Source organism: Arachis stenosperma, chromosome 6 (genome assembly GCF_014773155.1).
Source record: "Arachis stenosperma cultivar V10309 chromosome 6, arast.V10309.gnm1.PFL2, whole genome shotgun sequence".
NCBI classification, from domain to species: Eukaryota; Viridiplantae; Streptophyta; class Magnoliopsida; order Fabales; family Fabaceae; genus Arachis; species Arachis stenosperma.
This window is the reverse complement of record NC_080382.1, coordinates 45,724,218-45,745,196: the sequence shown is the minus strand read 5'-3', so window position 1 is coordinate 45,745,196 and position 20,979 is coordinate 45,724,218. Positions and strand designations below refer to the sequence as shown.

Here is a 20,979-nt window from a genome sequence, read left to right as displayed (position 1 = left end):
CATCTCCCATGACTCGGAGGTGGAAGCTTTTGCCTTCCCTTTCCTCTTTCTAGAGGTTTCTCCGGCCTTGGATGCCATAAATGGTTATGGAAAAACAAAAGGCAATGTTTTTACCACACCAAACTTAAAAGGTTTGCTCGTCCTCGAGCAAAAGAAGAAAGAAGAGAGTAGAAGAAGAAGAAATGAGAAAGAAGGGAATGGCTTAGTGTTCGGCCAAAAAGGGGAAGAAGTGGTGTTTAGGTTGTGGGAAAATGAAGGAGTGAAGATGGGTATATATAGGAGTGGGGGAAGGGTTATGGTTCGGCTATGGGAGGGTGAGTTTGGGAGGGAAAGTGGTTTGAATTTGAATGGTGAGGTAGGTGAGGTTTTATGAAGGATGGATGTGAGTGGTGAAGAGAAAGATGGGATTTGATAGGTGAGGGGTTTTGGGGAAGAGGTATTGAGGTGATTGGTGAATGGGTGAAGAAGAGAGAGGGTGGTGGGGTTGGTGGGGTTGGTGGGGATCCTGTGGGGTCCACAGATCCTGAGGTGTCAAGGAAAAGTCATCCCTGCACCAAATGGCATGAAAAAATGCGTTTTGAGCCAATTCTGGCGTTAAACGCCGGGCTGGTGCCCATTTCTGGCGTTTAACGCTAGGTTCTTGCCCTTTCCTGGCATTTAACGCCAGTCTGGTGCCCCTTTCTGGCGTTAAACACCCAGAATGGTGCCAGACTGGGCGTTAAACGCCCACCTGCTAGCCTTACTGGCGTTTAAACGCCAGTAAGTTCTTCCTCCAGCGTGTGCTGTTTTTCTTCCTGTTTTTCATTCTGTTCTTGCTTTTTCAATTGATTTTGTGACTTCTCATGATCATCAACCTACAGAATAAAATAAAATAACAAAGGAAAATATGTAAAATATAACATTGGGTTGCCTCCCAACAAGCGCTTCTTTAATGTCAGTAGCTTGACAGAGGGCTTTCATGGAGCCTCACATTTTCTCAGAGCAATGTTGGAACCTCCCAACACCAAACTTAGAGTTTAAATGTGGGGGTTCAACACCAAACTTAGAGTTTGGTTGTGGCCTCCCAACACCAAACTTAGAGTTTGACTGTGGGGGCTCTGTTTGACTCTGATTTGAGAGAAGCTCTTCATGCTTCCTCTCCATGGTGACAGAGGGATATCCTTGAGCCTTAAACACAAAGGATTCTTCATTCACTTGAATGATCAGTTCACCTCCATCAACATCAATCACAGCCTTTGCTGTGGCAAGGAAGGGTCTGCCAAGGATGATGGATTCATCCATGCACTTCCCAGTCTCTAGGACTATGAAATCAGCAGGGATGTAATGGCCTTCAATCTTTACCAGAACATCTTCTACAAGTCCATAAGCTTGTTTTCTTGAATTGTCTGCCATCTCTAGTGAGATTCTTGCAGCTTGTACCTCAAAGATCCCTAGCTTCTCCATTACAGAGAGAGGCATGAGGTTTACACTTGACCCTAAGTCACACAGGGCCTTCTTGAAGGTCATGGTGCCTATGGTACAAGGTAGTGAAAACTTCCCAGGGTCTTGTCTCTTTTGAGGTAATTTCTGCCTAGACAAGTCATCCAGTTCTTTGGTGAGCAAAGGAGGTTCGTTCTCCCAAGTCTCATTTCCAAATAACTTGTCATTTAGCTTCATGATTGCTCCAAGGTATTTAGCAACTTGCTCTTCAGTGACATACTCATCCTCTTCAGAGGAGGAATACTCATCAGAGCTCATGAAAGGCAGAAGTAAGTCCAATGGAATCTCTATGGTCTCATTTTGAGCCTCAGATTTCCATGGTTCCTCATTAGGGAACTCATTGGAGGCTAGTGCACGCCCATTGAGGTCTTCCTCAGTGGCGTTCACTTCCTCTCCTTCCTCTCCAAATTCGGCCATGTTGATGGCCTTGCACTCTCCTTTTGGATTTTCTTCTGTATTGCTTGGAAGAGTACTAGGAGGGAGTTCAGTAATTTTCTTGCTCAGCTGTCCCACTTGTGCCTCCAAATTCCTAATGGAAGACCTTGTTTCAGTCATGAAACTTTGAGTAGTTTTGATTAGATCAGAGACCATGGTTGCTAAGTCAGAGTTGTTCTGCTTAGAATTCTCTGTCTGTTGCTGAGAAGATGATGGAAAAGGCTTGCCATTGCTAAACCTGTTTCTTCCACCATTATTGTTGTTGAAACCTTGTTGAGGTCTCTGTTGATCCTTCCATGAGAAATTTGGATGATTTCTCCATGAAGAATTATAGGTGTTTCCATAGGGTTCTCCTAGGTAATTCACCTCTTCCATTGAAGGGTTCTCAGGATCATGGGCTTCTTCTTCAGATGAAGCATCCTTAGTACTGCTTGGTGCATTTTGCATTCCAGACAGACTTTGAGAAATCAAATTGACTTGTTGAGTCAATATCTTGTTCTGAGCCAGAATGGCATTCAGAGTATCAATCTCAAGAACTCCTTTCTTCTGATTTGTCCCATTGTTCACAGGATTCCTTTCAGAAGTGTACATGAATTGGTTATTTGCAACCATTTCAATTAGTTCTTGAGCTTCTATAGGCGTCTTTTTCAAATGAAGAGATCCTCGAGCAGAGCTATCCAAAGACATCTTGGACAGTTCAGAGAGACCATCATAGAAAATACCTATGATGCTCCATTCAGAAAGCATGTCAGAAGGACATTTTCTGATCAATTGTTTGTATCTTTCCCAAGCTTCATAGAGGGATTCTCCATCCTTCTGTCTGAAGGTTTGGACTTCCACTCTAAGCTTACTCAATTTTTGAGGTGGAAAGAACTTTGCCAAGAAGGCATTGACTAGCTTTTCCCATGAGTCCAGGCTTTCTTTAGGTTGTGAGTCCAACCATGTCCTAGCTCTGTCTCTTACAGCAAAAGGGAATAGCATAAGTCTGTAGACCTCAGGTTCAACCCCATTAGTCTTGACAGTGTCACAGATTTGCAAGAATTCAGCTAAGAACTGATGAGGATCTTCCAATGGAAGTCCATGAAACTTGCAATTCTGTTGCATTAGAGAAACTAATTGAGGCTTAAGATCAAAGTTGTTTGCTCCAATGGCAGGGATAGAGATGCTTCTCCCATAGAAGTCGGGAGTAGGTGCAGTAAAGTCACCAAGCACCTTCCTTGCATTGTTGTTGTTTTCGGCTGCCATGTGTTCTTCTTCTTTGAAGATTTCTGTTAGGTCCTCTGCAGAGAGTTGTGCCTTAGCTTCTCTTAGCTTTCGCTTCAAAGTCCTTTCAGGTTCAGGGTCAGCTTCAACAAGAATGCCTTTGTCTTTGTTCCTGCTCATATGAAAGAGAAGAGAACAAGAAACTATGGAATCCTCTATGTCACAGTATAGAGATTCCTTGAGGTGTCAGAGAAAAAGAAAATTAGAAGGAAGAGGTAGAAGAATTCGAACTTAGTCAGATAGAGTTCGAATTGTGCATTGAGGAGGAGTGGTACTCCATAAATAGAAGGATGCGAGAAGAGGGGAAGAAATTTTGAAAATTTAAATTAAAAAGATTTTAAAAAAACATTTTGAAAAACTTTAATTGATTTTCGAAAACTAAGAGTGGAAAAGAAATTAAGTGATTTTTGAAAAAGATTTTGAAATTAGAAATCAAAAAGATATGATTGAAAACTGTTTTGAAAAAGATGTGATTAAAAAGATATGATTGAGAAGATATGATTTGAAAACAATTTTAAAAAGATTTGATTTTAAAAATTAATGACTTACCTAACAAGAAAAGATATGATTCAAACATTAAACCTTTCTCAACAGAAAAGGCAGCATACTTGAAATGTTGAATCAAATCATTAATTGATAGCAAGTATCTTTGAAAAAGGAAAGAAATTGATTTTGAAAACATTTGATTGAAAAGATACGATTTGAAAAAGATTTGATTTTGAAAAACTTTGAAAACTTGAAAAAATTGATTTGAAAACAAAATCCTCCCCCTTGTGCCATCCTGGCATTAAACGCCCAGAATGGTGCACATTCTGGCGTTTAACGCCCAATGCACTACCTTTTTGGGAGTTAAACGCCCAACCAGGTACCCTGGCTGGCGTTTAAACGCCAGTCTGTCCTTCTTCACTGGGCGTTTTGAACGCCCAGCTTTTTCTGTGTAATTCCTCTGCTGCATGTTCTGAATCTTCAGTTCCCTGTACTATTGACTTGAAAATAGAACCAAGATCAAATAAACAATGCATGCAAGACACCAAACTTAAAATTAGACACTAGACTCAAACAAGAAACATAAAATATTTTTGGTTTTTATGATTTTGAAAATTTTTTTTTTGGATTTTCCGAAAATTAAGTGGAAGAAGAAAATAAAGGTATCAAAATTCTTAATGAGAATTCCAGGAATCATGCAATGTTAGTCTAAGGCTTCAGTCTAAAGGAATTAGACATGGCTAGCCAAGCTTCAGCAGGACATTACATTCAAGAGCTAAATTGATGATAATCAATCAGCTTTGGTCATGATAAGAACATCACCTTGAAACACTAGAATTCATTCTTAAGAACTCTGAAAAATACCTAATCTAAGCAACAAGATGAACCGTCAGTTGTCCATATACGAAACAATCCCCAGCAACGGCGTCAAAAACTTGGTGCACGAAATTGTGATCATCAATGGCGCCATCAACATGGTATGCTCATTGCAATCTCAACTCTTCATCACAACTCCGCACAACTAACCAGCAAGTGCACTGGGTCGTCCAAGTAATAAACCTTACGCGAGTAAGGGTCGATCCCACGGAGATTGTTGGTATGAAGCAAGCTATGGTCACCTTGTAAATCTTAGTTAGGCAGACTCAAATGGTTATAGATGATGAATGAAACATGAAGATAAGGATAGAGATACTTATGTAATTCATTGGTGGGAATTTCAGATAAGCGCATGAAGATGCTGTGTCCCTTCCGTCTCTCTGCTTTCCTACTGTCTTCATCCAATCCTTCTTACTCCTTTCCATGGCAAGCTTATGCAAGGGTTTCACCGTTGTCAGTGGCTACCTCCCATCCTCTCAGTGGAAATGTTCAACGCACCCTGTCACGGCACGGCTATCCATCTGTCGGTTCTCGATCAGGCCGGAATAGAATCCATTGATTCTTTTGCGTCTGTCACTAACACCCCGCCCTCAGGAGTTTGAGGCACGTCACAGTCATTCAATCATTGAATCCTACTCAGAATACCACAGACAAGGTTAGACCTTCCGGATTCTCTTGAATGCCGCCATCAGTTCTAGCCTATACCACGAAGACTCTGATCTCACGGAATGGCTGGCTCGGTTGTCAGGCGAGCACTCAGTTGTCAGGCGATCAACCATGCATCGTGTATCAGGAATCCAAGAGATATTCACCCAATCTAAGGTAGAACGGAAGTGGTTGTCAGGCACACGTTCATAGGTGAGAATGATGATGAGTGTCACGGATCATCACATTCATCAAGTTGAAGAACAAGTGATATCTTAGAACAAGAACAAGCGGAATTGAATAGAAGAACAATAGTAATTGCATTAATACTTCGAGGTACAGCAGAGCTCCACACCTTAATCTATGGTGTGTAGAAACTCCACCGTTGAAAATACATAAGAACAAGGTCTAGGCATGGCCGAATGGCCAGCCTCCCAAAGAGGGTTCAATCATAAAAACATGATCAAAAGATGAAAATACAATAGTAAAAGGTCCTATTTATAGAAAACTAGTAGCCTAAGGTTTACAAAGATGAGTAAATGACATAAAAATCCACTTCCGGGCCCACTTGGTGTGTGCTTGGGCTGAGCAATGAAGCATTTTCGTGTAGAGACTCTTCTTGGAGTTAAACGCCAGCTTTTGTGCCAGTTTGGGCGTTTAACTCCCACTTTGGTGCCAGTTCCGGCGTTTAACGTTGGAATTTCTGAAAGTGACTTTGAACGCCGGTTTGGGCCATCAAATCTTGGGCAAAGTATGGACTATCATATATTGCTGGAAAGCCCAAGATGTCTACTTTCTAACGCCGTTGAAAGCGCGCCAATTGGGCTTCTGTAGCTCCATAAAATCCACTTCGAGTTCAGGGAGGTCAGAATCCAACAGCATCTACAGTCCTTTTCAGTCTCTGAATCAGATTTTTGCTCAGGTACCTCAATTTCAGCCAGAAAATATCTGAAATCACAGAAAAACACACAAACTCATAGTAAAGTCCAGAAAAGTGAATTTTAACTAAAAACTAATAAAAATATACTAAAAACTAAACCAAATATACTAAAAACATACTAAAAACAATGCCAAAAAGCGTGCAAATTATCCGCTCATCACCGTCCCTCATTCTCTAAATGACACTATCCCGAGTAGGACACCTAAGGGCGATCCGCAATGGCCTCATCCTCGGCATGCACCTACAGTACCCGCAAGACTTCGCGGATAGTGTTATGCTCTCTCGCGCCGCATGGTTAAGAAAATTGTGTGTGCAAACTATAATAGGTGCGATCATACCAGCACTAATCCACCGGATCCCATCAGAACTCCGCAGTTAAGCGTGCTTGGACGAGAGTAGTACTAGGATGGGTGACTTCCTGGAAAGTCTTCGTGTTGCACCTCTTTTTTTTTTACGTCGTGCTGACCCTCATTCTCTAAATGACGCTATCCCGAGTAAGACACCTAAGGGAGAGCCGCAATGGCCTCATCTTCGGCAGGCACCTATAGTACCCGCAAGGCTTCGCGGATAGTGTTATGCTCTCTCGTGCCGCAAGGTTAAGAAAATTGTGTGTGCGAACTATAATAGGTGCGATCATACCAGCACTAATGCCCCGGATCCCATCAGAACTCCGCAGTTAAGTGTGCTTGGGTGAGAGTAGTTCTAGGATGGGTGACCTCCTTGAAAGTCCTCGTGTTGCACCTCTTTTTTTTTTTTTTTTACGTCGTGCCGTTTCTAATTCTCTAAATGACACTATCCCGAGTAGGACACCTAAAGGCGAGCCGCAATGGCCTCATCCTCGGCATGCACCTACAGTACCCGCAAGGCTTCACGGATAGTGTTATGCTCTCTCGCGCCGCATGGTTAAGAAAATTGTGTGTGCAAACTATAATAGGTGCGATCATACCAGCACTAATGCACCAGATCCCATCAGAACTCCGCAGTTAAGCGTGCTTGGGTGAGAGCAGTTCTAGGATGGGTGACCTCCTTGAAATTCCTCGTGTTGCACCTCTTTTTTTTTTTTTTTTACGTCGTGCCGTCCCTCATTCTCTAAATGACACTATCCCGAGTAGGACACCTAAGGGCGATCCGCAATGGCCTCATCCTCGGCAGGCACCTACAGTACCTGCAAGGCTTCGCCGATAGTGTTATGCTCTCTCGCGCCACATGGTTAAGAAAATTGTGTGTGCGAACTATAATAGGTGCGATCATACCAGCACTAATGCACCGGATCCCATCAGAACTCCGCAGTTAAGCGTGCTTGGGTGAGAGTAGTTCTAGGATGGGTGACCTCCTTGAAAGTCCTCGTGTTGCACCTCTTTTTTTTTTACGTCGTGCCGTCCCTCATTCTCTAAATGACACTATCCCGAGTAGGACACCTAAGGGCGAGCCGCAATGGCCTCATCCTCGGCATGCACCTACAGTACACGCAAGGCTTCGCGGATAGTGTTATGCTCTCTCGCGCCGCATGGTTAAGAAAATTGAGTGTGCAAACTATAATAGGTGCGATCATACCAGCACTAATACACCGGATCCCATCAGAACTCCGCAGTTAAGCGTGCTTGGACGAGAGTAGTACTAGGATGGGTGACCTCCTGGAAAGTCTTCGTGTTGCACCTCTTTTTTTTTTACGTCGTGCCGACCCTCATTCTCTAAATGACGTTATCCCGAGTAGGATACCTAAGGGCGAGCAGCAATGGCCTCATCCTCGGCAGGCACCTACAGTACCCGCAAGGCTTCGTCGATAGTGTTATGCTCTCTCGCGCCACATTGTTAAGAAAATTGTGTGTGCGAACTATAATAGGTGCGATCATACCAGCACTAATGCACCGGATCCCATCAGAACTCCGTAGTTAAGCGTGCTTGGGTGAGAGTAGTTCTAGGATGGGTGACCTCCTTGAAAGTCCTCGTGTTGCACCTCTTTTTTTTTTTTTACGTCGTGCCGTCCCTCATTCTCTAAATGACACTATTCCGAGTAGGACACCTAAGGGCGAGCCGCAATGGCCTCATCCTCGGCATGCACCTACAGTACCCGCAAGGCTTCGCGGATAGTGTTATGCTCTCTCGCGCCGCATGGTTAAGAAAATTGTGTGTGCAAACTATAATAGGTGCGATCATACCAGCACTAATCCACCGAATCCCGTCAGAACTCCGTAGTTAAGCGTGCTTGGGCGAGAGTAGTATTAGGATGGGTGATCTCCTGGGAAGTCCTCGTGTTGCACCTTTTTTTTTTACGTCGTGCCGACCCTCATTCTCTAAATGACGCTATGCCGAGTAGGCCACCTAAGGGCGAGCCGCAATGGCCTCATCCTCGGCTGGCACCTATAGTACCCGCAAGGCTTCGCGGATAGTGTTATGCTCTCTCGCACCGCATGGTTAAGAAAATTGTGTGTGCGAACTATAATAGGTGCGATCATACCAGCACTAATGCACCGGATCCCATCAGAACTCCACAGTTAAGCGTGCTTGGGCGAGAGTAGTACTAGGATGGGTGACCTCTTGGGAAGTCCTCGTGTTGCACCTCTTTTTTTTTTTTTTACGTCCTGCCGACCCTCATTCTCTAAATGACGCTATCCCGAGTAGGCCACCTAAGGGCGAGCAGCAATGGCCTCATCCTCGGCTGGCACCTACAGTACCCGCAAGGCTTCGCGGATAGTGTTATGCTCTCTCACACCGCATGGTTAAGAAAATTGTGTGTGCAAACTATACTAGGTGCGATCATACCAGCACTAATCCACCGGATCCCATCAGAACTTCACAGTTAAGGGTGCTTGGGCGAGAGTAGTACTAGGATGGGTGACCTCCTAGGAAGTCCTCGTGTTGCACCTCTTTTTTTTTTTTTTTACGTCGTGCCGACCCTCATTCTCTAAATGACGCTATCCCGAGTAGGCCACCTAAGGGCGAGCCGCAATGGCCTCATCCTCGGCTGGCACCTACAGTACCCGCAAGGCTTCGTGGATAGTGTTATGCTCTCTCGCGCTGCATGGTTAAGAAAATTGTGTTTGCGAACAATAATAGGTGCGACGATACCAGCACTAATGCACCGGATCCCATCAGAACTCTGCAGTTAAGCGTGCTTGGGCGTGAGTAGTACTAGGATGGGTGACTGATGAGCGGATAATTTGTACGCTTTTTGGCATTGTTTTTAGTATGTTTTTAGTATATTTGGTTTAGTTTTTAGTAGATTTTTATTAGTTTTTAGTTAAAATTCACTTTTCTGGACTTTACTATGAGTTTGTGTGTTTTTCTGTGATTTCAGGTATTTTCTGGCTGAAATTGAGGGACCTGAGCAAAAATCTGATTCAGAGACTGAAAAGGACTGCAGATGCTGTTGGATTCTGACCTCCCTGCACTCGAAGTGGATTTTCTGGAGCTACAGAAGCCCGATTGGCGCGCTCTCAACGGCGTTGGAAAGTAGACATCCTGGGCTTTCCAGCAATATATGATAGTCCATACTTTGTCCAAGATTTGATGGACCAAACCGGCGTTCAAAGTCACCTTCAGATTTCCCAGCGTTAAACGCCGGAATTGGCACCAAAATGGGAGTTAAACGCCCAAACTGGCATAAAAGCTGGCGTTTAACTCCAAGAAGAGTCTCTGCACAAAAATGCTTCACTGCTCAGCCCAAGCACACACCAAGTGGGCCCGGAAGTGGACTTTTATGTCATTTACTCATCTTTGTAAACCTTAGGCTACTAGTTCTCTATAAGTAGGACCTTTTACTATTGTATTTTCATCTTTTGATCATGTTTTGATGATTGAACCCTCTTTGGGAGGCTGGCCATTCGACCATGCCTAGACCTTGTTCTTATGTATTTTCAACGGTGGAGTTTCTACACACTATAGATTAAGGTGTGGAGCTCTGCTGTACCTCGAGTATTAATGCAATTACTATTGTTCTTCTATTCAATTCCGCTTGTTCTTTGTCCAAGACATCACTTGTTCTTCAACTTGATGAATGTGATGATCCGTGACACTCATCATCATTCTCACCTATGAACGTGTGACTGACAACCATCTCCGTTCTACCTTAGATTGGGTGAATATCTCTTGGATTCCTGATACACGATGCATGGTTGATCGCCTGACAACCGAGTGCTCGCCTGACAAACGAGCCAGCCATTCCGTGAGATCAGAGTCTTCGTGGTATAGGCAAGAACTGATGGCGGCATTCAAGAGAATCCGGAAGGTCTAACCTTGTCTGTGGTATTCTGAGTAGGATTCAATGATTGAATGACTGTGACGTGCTTCAAACTCCTGAGGGCGGGGCGTTAGTGACAGACGCAAAAGAATCACTGGATTCTATTCCGGCCTGATCGAGAACCGACAGATGGATAGCCGTGCCGTGACAGGGTGCGTTGAACATTTCCACTGAGAGGATGGGAGGTAGCCACTGACAACGGTGAAACCCTTGCATAAGCTTGCCATGGAAAGGAGTAAGAAGGATTGGAAGAAGACAGTAGGAAAGCAGAGAGACGGAAGGGACCAAGCATCTTCATACGCTTATCTGAAATTCCTACCAATGAATTACATAAGTATCTCTATCTTTATCTTTATGTTTTATTCATCATCTATACCCGTTTGAGTCTGCCTGACTAAGATTTACAAGGTGACCATAGCTTGCTTCATACCAACAATCTCCGTGGGATCGACCCTTACTCGCGTAAGGTTTATTACTTGGACGACCCAGTGCACTTGCTGGTTAGTTGTGCGAAGTTGTGTTTATGCCATGGTATTGAACACCAAGTTTTTGGATTCATTACCGGGGATTATTTGAGTTGTGAAAAGTATTGATCACAATTTCGTGCACCAAGTTTTTGGCGCCGTTGCCGGGGATTGTTCGAGTATGGACAACTGACGGTTCATCTTGTTGCTTAGATTAGGTATTTTTCTTCAGAGTTCTTAAGAATGAATTCTAGTGTTTCAAGGTGATGTTCTTATCATCACCAAAGCTGATTGATTATCATCAATTTAGCTCTTGAATGCAATGTCCTGCTGAAGCTTGGCTGGCCATGTCTAATTCCTTTAGACTGAAGCTTTAGACTAACATTGCATGATTCCTGGAATTCTCATTAAGAATTTTGATATCTTTATTTTCTTTTCCACTTAATTTTCGAAAAATCCAAAAAAATTACAAAATCATAAAAACCAAAAAAAATATGTTATGTTTCTTATTGAGACACTAGTCTCATTTTAAGTTTGGTGTCAATTGCATGCATTCATTCATGTGTCTTAAGGATCTTCAAGATGTTATTGATGATTTCTTACTCTAATCTTTAAATTCTCTTGACTTGAGTGTTTTGTGTGTCTCATATGCATTCTCATTAGTGTCAGTAGTATACAAACTGCTAAGTTTGGTGTCTTGCATGCATTGTTATTTGATTTTAATTGCATTTTGATTATTAAAAATCCAAAAATATTTTTAATTTGTGTCCTCTCAAGTCAATAATACAGAGAATTGAAGATTCAGAACATACAGCAGAGGAATTGCACAGAAAAAGCTGGGCGTTCAAAACGCCCAGTGAAGAAGGACAGACTGGCGTTTAAACGCCAGCCAGGGTACCTGGTTGGGCGTTTAACGCCCAAAAAGGTAGTGCATTGGGCGTTAAATGCCAGAATGTGCACCATTCTGGGCGTTTAACGCCAGGATGGCACAAGGGAGAGGATTTTGTTTTCAAATCAATTTTTTTTCAAGTTTTCAAAGTTTTTCAAAATCAAATCTTTTTCAAATCATATCTTTTCAATCAAATGTTTTCAAAATCAATTTCTTTCCTTTTTCAAAGATACTTGCTAACAATTAATGATTTGATTGAACATTTCAAGTATGTTGCCTTTTCTGTTGAGAAAGGTTTAATGTTTGAATCATATCTTTTCTTGATAGCCAAGTTATTAATTTTTAAAATCAAATCTTTTTAAAATTGTTTTCAAATCATATTTTCTCAATCACATTTTTTTAAAACCAATCATATCTTCTTAACCACATCTTTTTCAAAATAGTTTCAATCAAATCTTTTTGCCTTCTAATTTCAAAATCTTTTTCAAAAATCACTTGACTTCTTTCCCACTCTTATTTTCGAAAATTAATTAATGTTTTTCAAAATGTTTTCAAAATTCTTTTACTTAATTTTCGAAAATTACCTTCCCTCCTCTCACATCCTTCTATTTATGGACTAACACTATTCCTTAATGCAAAATTCGAACTCCATCTTCTTTGATAAGTTCGAATTTTCTACTTCTGTCTTCTACTTTTCTTTTCCTCTGACACCTCAAGGAATCTCTATACTGTGACATAGAGGATTCCACATTTTCTTGTTCTCTTCTCTTTCATATGAGCAGGAACAAAGACAAAAGCATTCTTGTTGAAGCTGACCCTGAACCTGAAAGGACCTTAAAGCGAAAGCTAAGAGAAGCTAAGGCACAACTCTCTGCAGAGGACCTAACAGAAATCTTCGAAGAAGAACACATGGCAGCCGAAAACAACAACAATGCCAACAATGCAAGGAAGGTGCTGGGTGACTTTACTGCACCTACTCCCGACTTCTATGGGAGAAGCATCTCTATCCCTGCCATTGGAGCAAACAACTTTGAGCTTAAGCCTTAATTAGTTTCTCTAATGCAACAGAATTGCAAGTTCCATGAACTTCCATTGGAAGATCCTCATCAGTTTTTAACTGAATTCTTGCAAATCTGTGACACTGTCAAGACTAATGGGGTTGACCCTGAGGTCTACAGACTTATGCTATTCCCTTTTGCTGTAAGAGACAGAGCTAGGACATGGTTGGACTCACAACCTAAAGAAAGCCTGGACTCATGGGAAAAGCTAGTCAATGCCTTCTTGGCAAAGTTCTTTCCACCTAAAAAATAGTAAGCTTAGAGTGGAAGTCCAAACCTTCAGACAGAAGGATGGAGAATCCCTCTATGAAGCTTGGGAAAGATACAAACAATTGATCAGAAAATGTCCCTCTGACATGCTTTCTGAATGGAGCATCATAGGTATTTTCTATGATGGTCTCTCTGAACTATCCAAGATGTCTTTGGATAGCTCTGCTGGAGGATCTCTTCATCTGAAGAAGACGCCTACAGAAGCTCAAGAACTAATTGAAATGGTTGCAAATAACCAATTCATGTACACTTCTGAAAGGAATCCTGTGAACAATGGGACTAATCAGAAGAAAGGAGTTCTTGAGATTGATACTCTGAATGCCATATTGGCTCAGAATAAAATATTGACTCAACAAGTCAATTTGATTTCTCAAAGTCTGTCTGGAATGCAAAATGCACCAAGCAGTACTAAGGATGCTTCATCTGAAGAAGAAGCTTATGATCCTGAGAACCCTTCAATGGAAGAGGTGAATTACCTAGGAGAACCCTATGGAAACACCTATAATTCTTCATGGAGAAATCACCCAAATCTCTCATGGAAGAATCAAGAGAGACCTCAGCAAGGTTTCAACAACAATAATGGTGGAAGAAACAGGTTTGGCAATGGCAAGCCTTTTCCATCATCTTCTCAGCAACAGACAGAGAGTTCTAAGCAGAGCCACTCTGACTCAGCAACCATGGTCTCTGATCTAATCAAAACCACTCAAAGCTTCATGACTGAAACAAGGTCCTCCATTAGGAATTTGGAGGCACAAGTGGGACAGCTGAGCAAGAGAATTACTGAACTCCCTCCTAGTACTCTTCCAAGCAATACAGAAGAAAATCCAAAAGGAGAGTGCAAGGCCATCAACATGGCCGAATTTGGAGAGGAAGGAGAGGAAGTGAATGCCACTGAGGAAGACCTCAATGGGCGTGCACTAACCTCCAATGAGTTCCCTAATGAGGAACCATGGGAATCTGAGGCTCAAAATGAGACCATAGAGATTCCATTGGACTTACTTCTGCCTTTCATGAGCTCTGATGAGTATTCTTCCTCTGAAGAGGATGAGTATGTCACTGAAGAGCAAGTTGCTAAATACCTTGGAGCAATCATGAAGCTAAATGACAAGTTATTTGGAAATGAGACTTGGGAGAATGAACCTCCTTTGCTCACCAAAGAACTGGATGACTTGTCTAGGCAGAAATTACCTCAAAAGAGACAAGATCCTGGGAAGTTTTCAATACCTTGTACCATAGGCACCATGACCTTCAAGAAGGCTCTGTGTGACTTAGGGTCAAGTGTAAACCTCATGCCTCTCTCTGTAATGGAGAAGCTAGGGATCTTTGAGGTGCAAGCTACAAGGATCTCATTAGAGATGGCAGACAACTCAAGAAAACAAGCTCATGGACTTGTAGAGAATGTTTTGGTGAAGATCGAAAACCATTACATCCCTGCTGATTTCATAGTCCTAGAGACTGGGAAGTGCATGGATGAAACCATCATCCTTGGCAGACCCTTCCTAGCCACAGCAAAGGCTGTGATTGATGTTGATAGAGGCGAACTGATCATTCAAGTGAATGAAGAATCCTTTGTGTTTAAGGCTCAAGGATATCCCTCTGTCACCATGGAGAGGAAGCATGAAGAGCTTCTCTCAAATCAGAGTCAAACAGAGCCCCCACAGTCAAACTCTAAGTTTGGTGTTGGGAGGCCACCACCAAACTCTAAGTTTGGTGTTGAACCCCCACATTCAAACTCTAAGTTTGGTGTTGGGCGGTTCCCACATTACTCTGATCATTTGTGAGGCTCCATGAGAGCCATCTGTCAAGCTACTGACATTAAAGAAGCGCTTGTTGGGAGGCAACCCAATGTTATATTTTATCTATTTTCTTTTGTTATTTTATGTTTTTTTTTGTAGGTTGATGATCATCAGAAGTCACAAAATCAATTGAAAAAGCAAAAACAGAATGAAAAACAGCACACCCTGGAGGAAGAACTTACTGGCGTTTAAACGCCAGTAAGGCTAGCAGGTGGGCGTTTAACGCCCAGTCTGGCACCATTCTGGGCGTTTAACGCCAGAAAGGGGCACCAGACTGGCGTTAAACGCCAGAAAAGGGCAAGAACCTGGCGTTAAACGCCAGAAATGGGCACCAGCCCGGCGTTTAACGCCAGAATTGGCTCAAAACGTGATTTTGCATGCCATTTGGTGCATGGATGACTTTTCCTTGACACCACAGGATCTGTGGACCCCACAGGATCCCCACCAACCCCACCACTCTCTCTCTTCTTCACTCATTCACCAATCACCTCAACACCTCTTCCCCAAAAACCCTTCACCTATCAAATTTCATCTTCCTCTTCACCACTCACATCCATCCTTCATAAAACCCCACCTACCTCACCATTCAAATTCAAACCACTTTCCCTCCCAAACCCACCCTCACTTGACCGAACCTTACCCTTCCCCCTCCCCTATATATACCCTTCTTCACCCCTTCATTTTCACACAACCTAAACACCACTTCTCCCCCTCTTTGGCCGAACACAAAAGCCATTCCCTTCTTCCTCATTTCTTCTTCTTCTACTCTCTTCTTTCTTCTTTTGCTCGAGGACGAGCAAACCTTTTAAGTTTGGTGTGGTAAAAGCGTTGCTTTTTCATTTTTTCATAACCATTTATGGCATCCAAGGCCGGAGAAACCTCTAGAAAGAGGAAAGGGAAGGCAAAAGCTTCCACCTCCGAGTCATGGGAGATGGAAAGATTCATCTCAAGGGTGCATCAAGACCATTTCTATGAAGTTGTGGCCTTGAAGAAGGTGATCCCCGAGGTCCCTTTTTCACTCAAAAAGGGTGAATATCCGGAGATCCGACATGAGATCCGAAGAAGAGGTTGGGAAGTTCTTACCAACCCCATTCAACAAGTCGGAATCTTAATGGTTCAAGAGTTCTATGCCAATGCATGGATCACCAAGAACCATGATCAAAGTGTGAACCCGAATCCAAAGAATTGGCTTACTATGGTTCGGGGAAAATACTTGGATTTTAGTCCGAAAAATGTAAGGTTGGCATTCAACTTGCCTATGATGCAAGGAGATGAACATCCTTACACTAGAAGGGTCAACTTTGATCAAAGGTTGGACCAAGTCCTCACTGACATTTGTGAAGAGGGCGCCCAATGGAAGAGAGATTCAAGAGGGAAGCCGGTTCAACTAAGAAGGCATGACCTCAAGCCCGTGGCTAGAGGATGGTTGGAGTTTATCCAACACTCAATCATTCCCACTAGCAACCGGTCCGAAGTTACTCTAGACCGGGCCATCATGATTCATAGCATCATGATTGGAGAAGAAGTGGAAGTTCATGAGGTTATAGCCCAAGAACTCTATAAGGTGGCGGACAAGTCCTCTACCTTAGCAAGGTTAGCCTTTTCTCATCTCATTTGTCACCTCTGTTATTCAGTTGGAGTTGACATAGAGGGAGACATCCCCATTGATGAGGATAAGCCCATCACTAAGAAAAGGATGGAGCAAACAAGAGACCCCTCTCATCATGAGATCCCTGAGATGCCTCAAGGGATGCACCTTCCTCCACAAAACTATTGGGAGCAACTGAACACCTCCCTGGGAGAATTGAGTTCCAACATGGGACAACTAAGGGTGGAGCACCAAGAACATTCCATCCTCCTCCATGAAATTAGAGAAGATCAAAGAATCATGAGAGAGGAGCAACAAAGACAAGGAAGAGATATTGAGGAGCTCAAGCACTCCATAGGATCTTCAAGAGGAAGAAAGAGCCACCATCACTAAGGTGGACCCGTTCTTTAATCTCCTTGTTCTTTATTTCCCTGTTTTTCGAATTTTAGTGCTTATGTCTATTTATGTTTGTGTCTTATGATCATTAGTGTCTTAGTGTCTATGCCTTAAAGTTATGAATATCCTATGAATCCATCACCTTTCTTAAATGAAAAATGTTCTTAATTGAAAAAAAAAAAGAATTGCATGAATTTTGAATTTTATAACAGTTTGATTATTTTGATGTGGTGGCATTTCTTTTGTCTTCTGAATGTATGCTTAAACAGTGCATATGTCTTTTGAATTTGTGATTCATGAATGTTGGCTCTTGAAAGAATGATGAAAAAGGAGACATGTTACTGAGGATCTGAAAAATCATCAAAATGATTCTTGAAGCAAGAAAAAGCAGTGAATACAAAAAAAAAGAAAAAAAAAAAAAAAAAAGAAAAAAAAAAGGAAAACGAAAAAAAAAGGGAGAGAAGAAAGAAAGAAATAAAGTGTGATCCAAGGCAAAAAGAGTGTGCTTAAGAACCCTGGACACCTCTAGTTGGGGACTTTAGCAAAGCTGAGTCACAATCTGAAAAGGTTCACCCAATTATGTGTCTGTGGCATGTATGTATCCGATGGTAATACTGGAAGACAGAGTGCTTTGGGCCACAGCCAAGACTCAATAAGTAGCTGTGTTCAAGAATCATCATACTTAACTAGGAGAATCAATAACACTATCTGGATTCTGAGTTCCTAAAGAAGCCAATCATTCTGAGTTTCAAAGGATAGAGTGAGATGCCAAAACTGTTCAGAGGCAAAAAGCTAAAAGCCCCGCTCATCTAATTAATACTGATCTTCATAGATATTTTTGGAATTCATTGCATATTCTCTTCTTTTTTATCTTATTTGATTTTCAGTTGCTTGAGGACAAGCAACAATTTAAGTTTGGTGTTGTGATGAGCGGATAATTTGTACGCTTTTTGGCATTGTTTTTAGTATGTTTTTAGTATATTTGGTTTAGTTTTTAGTAGATTTTTATTAGTTTTTAGTTAAAATTCACTTTTCTGGACTTTACTATGAGTTTGTGTGTTTTTCTGTGATTTCAGGTATTTTCTGGCTGAAATTGAGGGACCTGAGCAAAAATCTGATTCAGAGACTGAAAAGGACTGCAGATGCTGTTGGATTCTGACCTCCCTGCACTCGAAGTGGATTTTCTGGAGCTACAGAAGCCCAATTGGCGCGCTCTCAACGTCGTTGGAAAGTAGACATCCTGGGCTTTCCAGCAATATATGATAGTCCATACTTTGCCCAAGATTTGATGGCCCAAACCGGCGTTCAAAGTCACCTTCAGATTTCCCAGCGTTAAACGCCGGAACTGGCACCAAAATGGGAGTTAAACGCCCAAACTGGCATAAAAGCTGGCGTTTAACTCCAAGAAGAGTCTCTACACGAAAATGCTTCACTGCTCAGCCCAAGCACACACCAAGTGGGCCCGGAAGTGGACTTTTATGTCATTTACTCATCTTTGTAAACCTTAGGCTACTAGTTCTCTATAAGTAGGACCTTTTACTATTGTATTTTCATCTTTTGATCATGTTTTGATGATTGAACCCTCTTTGGGAGGCTGGCCATTCGGCCATGCCTAGACCTTGTTCTTATGTATTTTCAACGGTGGAGTTTCTACACACTATAGATTAAGGTGTGGAGCTCTGCTGTACCTCGAGTATTAATGCAATTACTATTGTTCTTCTATTCAATTCCGCTTGTTCTTTGTCCAAGATATCACTTGTTCTTCAACTTGATGAATGTGATGATCCATGACACTCATCATCATTCTCACCTATGAACGTGTGACTGACAACCACCTCCGTTCTACCTTAGATTGGGTGAATATCTCTTGGATTCCTGATACACGATGCATGGTTGATCGCCTGACAACCGAGTGCTCGCCTGACAAACGAGCCAGCCATTCCGTGAGATCAGAGTCTTCGTGGTATAGGCAAGAACTGATGGCGGCATTCAAGAGAATCCGGAAGGTCTAATCTTGTCTGTGGTATTCTGAGTAGGATTCAATGATTGAATGACTGTGACGTGCTTCAAACTCCTGAGGGCGGGGCGTTAGTGACAGACGCAAAAGAATCACTGGATTCTATTCCGGCCTGATCGAGAACCGACAGATGGATAGCCGTGCCGTGACAGGGTGCGTTGAACATTTCCACTGAGAGGATGGGAGGTAGCCACTGACAATGGTGAAACCCTTTCATAAGCTTGCCATGGAAAGGAGTAAGAAGGATTGGAAGAAGACAGTAGGAAAGCAGAGAGACGGAAGGGACCAAGCATCTTCATACGCTTATCTGAAATTCCTACCAATGAATTACATAAGTATCTCTATCTTTATCTTTATGTTTTATTCATCATCTATACCCGTTTGAGTCTGCCTGACTAAGATTTACAAGGTGACCATAGCTTGCTTCATACCAACAATCTCCGTGGGATCGACCCTTACTCGCGTAAGGTTTATTACTTGGACGACCCAGTGCACTTGCTGGTTAGTTGTGCGAAGTTGTGTTTATGCCATGGTATTGAACACCAAGTTTTTGGATTCATTACCGGGGATTATTTGAGTTGTGAAAAGTATTGATCACAATTTCGTGCACCAGTGACCTCCTGGGAAGTCGTTGTGTTGCAACTCTTTTTTTTTTTTTACGTCGTACCGACCCTCATTCTCTAAATGACGGTATCTCAAGTAAGACACCTAAGGGCGAGCCGCAATGGCCTCATCCTCGGCATGCACCTACAGTACCCGCAAGGCTTCGCGGATAGTGTTATGCTCTTTCGCGCCGCATGGTTAAGAAAATTGTGTGTGCGAACTATAATAGGTGCGATCATACCAGCACTAATGCACCGGATCCCATCAGAACTCCGTAGTTAAGCGTGCTTGGGCGAGAGCAGTACTAGGATGGGTGACCTCCTGGAAAGTCCTCGTGTTGCACCTCTTTTTTTTTTACGTCGTGCCGACCCTCATTCTCTAAATGACGCTATCCCGAGTAAGACACCTAAGGGCGAGCCGCAATGGCCTCATCCTCGGCTGGCACCTAGAGTACCCGCAAGGCTTCGTGGATAGTGCTATGCTCTCTCGCGCCGCATGGTTAAGAAAATTGTGTGTGCGAACTATAATAGGTGCGATCATACCAGCACTAATGCACCGGATCCCATCAGAACTCCGCAATGGCCTCATCCTCGGCATGCACCTACTGTACCCGCAAGGCTTCGCGGATAGTGTTATGCTCTCTCGCGCCGCATGGTTAAGAAAATTGTGTGTGCAAACTATAATAGGTGCGATCATACCAGCACTAATGCACCGGATCTCGTCAGAACTCCGTAGTTAAGCGTGCTTGGGCGAGAGTAGTACTAGGATGGGTGACCTCCTGGGAAGTCCTCGTGTTGCACCTTTTTTTTTTACGTCGTGCCGACCCTCATTCTCTAAATGACGCTATCTCGAGTAGGACACATAAGGGCGAGCCGCAATGGCCTTATCCTCGGCAGGCACCTACAGTACCCGCAAGGCTTCGCGGATAGTGTTATGCTCTCTCGCGCCGCATGGTTAAGAAAATTGTGTGTGCGAACTATACTAGGTGCGATCATACCAGCACTAATCCACCGGATCCCATCAGAACTCCACAGTTAAGCGTGCTTGGGCGAGAGTACTACTAGGATGGGTGACCTCCTGGGAAGTCCTCGTGTTGCACCTCTTTTTTTTTTTTTTTTTTTACGTCGTGCCAACCCTCATTCTCTAAATGACGCTATCCCGAGTAGGCCACCTAAGGGCGAGCCGCAATGGCCTCATCCTCGGCTGGCACCTACAGTACCCGCAAGGCTTCGCGGATAGTGTTATGCTCTCTCACGCCGCATGGTTAAGAAAATTGTGTGTGCGAACTATAATAGGTGCGATCATACCAGCACTAATGCACCGGATCCCATCAGAACTCCACAGTTAAGCGTGCTTGGCCGAGAGTAGTACTAGGATGGGTGACCTCTTGGGAAGTCCTCGTGTTGCACCTCTTTTTTTTTTTACGTCGTGCTAACCCTCATTCTCTAAATGACGCTATCCCGAGTAGGCCACCTAAGGGCGAGCAGCAATGGCCTCATCCTCGGCTGGCACCTACAGTACCCGCAAGGCTTCG

The 20,979-nt window shown here is 43.0% G+C and overlaps 15 non-coding genes and 1 pseudogene across 15 annotated transcripts; 15 read left to right on the top strand and 1 right to left on the bottom strand.

The window, feature by feature from the left end:
• Positions 1-2,655: 2,655 nt before the first annotated feature.
• Positions 2,656-2,763, top strand: LOC130937321 (small nucleolar RNA R71). The gene has a single exon (XR_009068543.1). It is a non-coding gene; the product is annotated as a small nucleolar RNA R71 (small nucleolar RNA).
• Positions 2,764-6,448: 3,685 nt separating this feature from the next.
• Positions 6,449-6,567, top strand: LOC130938839 (5S ribosomal RNA). Its single transcript, XR_009069983.1, has one exon. It is a non-coding gene; the product is annotated as a 5S ribosomal RNA (ribosomal RNA).
• A 182-nt stretch (positions 6,568-6,749) lies between these two features.
• LOC130938979 (5S ribosomal RNA) lies at positions 6,750-6,868 on the top strand. The gene has a single exon (XR_009070114.1). It is a non-coding gene; the product is annotated as a 5S ribosomal RNA (ribosomal RNA).
• A 188-nt stretch (positions 6,869-7,056) lies between these two features.
• Positions 7,057-7,175, top strand: LOC130938994 (5S ribosomal RNA). Its single transcript, XR_009070128.1, has one exon. It is a non-coding gene; the product is annotated as a 5S ribosomal RNA (ribosomal RNA).
• A 188-nt stretch (positions 7,176-7,363) lies between these two features.
• On the top strand, positions 7,364-7,482 carry LOC130938844 (5S ribosomal RNA). The gene has a single exon (XR_009069988.1). It is a non-coding gene; the product is annotated as a 5S ribosomal RNA (ribosomal RNA).
• Positions 7,483-7,664: 182 nt separating this feature from the next.
• On the top strand, positions 7,665-7,783 carry LOC130938696 (5S ribosomal RNA). Its single transcript, XR_009069851.1, has one exon. It is a non-coding gene; the product is annotated as a 5S ribosomal RNA (ribosomal RNA).
• A 182-nt stretch (positions 7,784-7,965) lies between these two features.
• LOC130938853 (5S ribosomal RNA) lies at positions 7,966-8,084 on the top strand. The gene has a single exon (XR_009069996.1). It is a non-coding gene; the product is annotated as a 5S ribosomal RNA (ribosomal RNA).
• Positions 8,085-8,269: 185 nt separating this feature from the next.
• Positions 8,270-8,388, top strand: LOC130938889 (5S ribosomal RNA). The gene has a single exon (XR_009070030.1). It is a non-coding gene; the product is annotated as a 5S ribosomal RNA (ribosomal RNA).
• A 180-nt stretch (positions 8,389-8,568) lies between these two features.
• Positions 8,569-8,687, top strand: LOC130937099 (5S ribosomal RNA). The gene has a single exon (XR_009068333.1). It is a non-coding gene; the product is annotated as a 5S ribosomal RNA (ribosomal RNA).
• A 186-nt stretch (positions 8,688-8,873) lies between these two features.
• On the top strand, positions 8,874-8,992 carry LOC130938773 (5S ribosomal RNA). The gene has a single exon (XR_009069921.1). It is a non-coding gene; the product is annotated as a 5S ribosomal RNA (ribosomal RNA).
• A 187-nt stretch (positions 8,993-9,179) lies between these two features.
• On the top strand, positions 9,180-9,298 carry LOC130936976 (5S ribosomal RNA; annotated as a pseudogene).
• Positions 9,299-13,029: 3,731 nt separating this feature from the next.
• LOC130937763 (small nucleolar RNA R71) lies at positions 13,030-13,137 on the bottom strand. Its single transcript, XR_009068964.1, has one exon. It is a non-coding gene; the product is annotated as a small nucleolar RNA R71 (small nucleolar RNA).
• Positions 13,138-19,672: 6,535 nt separating this feature from the next.
• LOC130937806 (5S ribosomal RNA) lies at positions 19,673-19,791 on the top strand. The gene has a single exon (XR_009069004.1). It is a non-coding gene; the product is annotated as a 5S ribosomal RNA (ribosomal RNA).
• Positions 19,792-20,129: 338 nt separating this feature from the next.
• On the top strand, positions 20,130-20,248 carry LOC130937088 (5S ribosomal RNA). Its single transcript, XR_009068322.1, has one exon. It is a non-coding gene; the product is annotated as a 5S ribosomal RNA (ribosomal RNA).
• A 180-nt stretch (positions 20,249-20,428) lies between these two features.
• On the top strand, positions 20,429-20,547 carry LOC130938707 (5S ribosomal RNA). The gene has a single exon (XR_009069859.1). It is a non-coding gene; the product is annotated as a 5S ribosomal RNA (ribosomal RNA).
• Positions 20,548-20,738: 191 nt separating this feature from the next.
• LOC130938428 (5S ribosomal RNA) lies at positions 20,739-20,857 on the top strand. The gene has a single exon (XR_009069594.1). It is a non-coding gene; the product is annotated as a 5S ribosomal RNA (ribosomal RNA).
• Positions 20,858-20,979: the final 122 nt, after the last annotated feature.